Source organism: Propithecus coquereli, unplaced genomic scaffold, assembly GCF_000956105.1.
Source record: "Propithecus coquereli isolate 6110/MARCELLA unplaced genomic scaffold, Pcoq_1.0 Scaffold67, whole genome shotgun sequence".
NCBI classification, from domain to species: Eukaryota; Metazoa; Chordata; class Mammalia; order Primates; family Indriidae; genus Propithecus; species Propithecus coquereli.
This window is the reverse complement of record NW_012152729.1, coordinates 4,743,299-4,744,604: the sequence shown is the minus strand read 5'-3', so window position 1 is coordinate 4,744,604 and position 1,306 is coordinate 4,743,299.

Below are 1,306 nucleotides of genomic sequence, written 5' to 3'. Positions count from 1 at the left end.
AAAGATGCTCTGTCAGAGTGAACCGTGGGTGACTCCAGAAACTCCATGAGTCTGAGGAGGTGAAAGAGATTTGAAGGGCTGAGGCTGGGGAGGAGGATGACGAGGGATGCGCCTGGAGAGGTCGGCAGGGCCAGATTGAGCAAGGCCTCGTGGGCCAAGAGGACTAGGGCTTTCTCTTCAGAAGAGGTGGCTCTACGTGAGCAGGGGAGAGAGCAGGGAGTCCAGTAGGAAGGCTGCGACTGTGGGCGGCTGAAGGTGGCGTGAGGGGCGGGAGGACAGGTCGGCAGGAGGGGAGGGGTCAGATGGTGGTCAACTCGGGGGTCGTCCTGCCCGGCCCAGCGACTCTGCTTCCGCCCAGAGCGGGAGGATGGCTGGAGGCCGCAGCCAGAGCGCGCAGAGCCTGGGGTCGGTAGGTATCTCCCGACCCATTCTGATGTTCTAAAGCCATCTGAGCCACAAAGGGAGAGGAATGGAGACAGACGAGTAAGATGGGCTCTGGGGTTTTCTGATAGAGGAAAAAATAAATAGCTGAAAGGACGGCCCAGAAAGATAAAGATGCCAAAGTAAAGCCAACTTGATAAGTTATCTGAAGCAATAGAGTAAAAAGTGAAAGAAAAGAAAAATTAAGAGCAATAAGTAAACGACTTGGGTAAAGGAACCCCCAGGAGGTGAGACAGTAAAAGAGAAAGTTTAAATGAAAGCACTGGGCTAAAGCACCCAGTGTCCTGTCTCAAAGGGCAATGGGACAGGGACGGTGGAGGGGACCTCTCTGCCAAAGACGCAGCAGCCTCTGCAGAAGGGCCGAGAATCCCAAGCTGCCTCCAACAGGAGAGGCTACAGCGAGGAGGTGCAGGGCAAGGACGGGACTTTGGCGGGGGTGCGAGTTCCAGGGACGCGGAGAAGTGGGAGACAGATGATGGGAAAGGGGATGGCGGGAGGCCCCGCACAGGACTAGGGTGGCTCTTGCGCCCCGGGCCGGTCCTGCCTTACCTTCCCTCTCCCGGAGTAACAGAAATGTTCCCGAGCACTTTAGCAAGCCCAGGGCTTAGAGCCAGTGCCCCCCGCGCCCCATCTCACGGAGCCCTCAAGGAGTCTCACGAACGTGGAAGCGTGTTGCCTCCATTTTACGAGTACTGCTTCTGGGGCTCAGAGGGGACGGCCCCTCACCCAAAGTCGCACAGGTATCGGGTCCTCCCCCAGGCCGTGCAGCCAGCAGTACTCCCGCCCAGGGGTCTTCACGCCACTAGGGCCCCCCTCGGGGAGGAGCGGGCCCGAGCCCTTCCCGCTCCCCGCCCCCGAGGGGCGG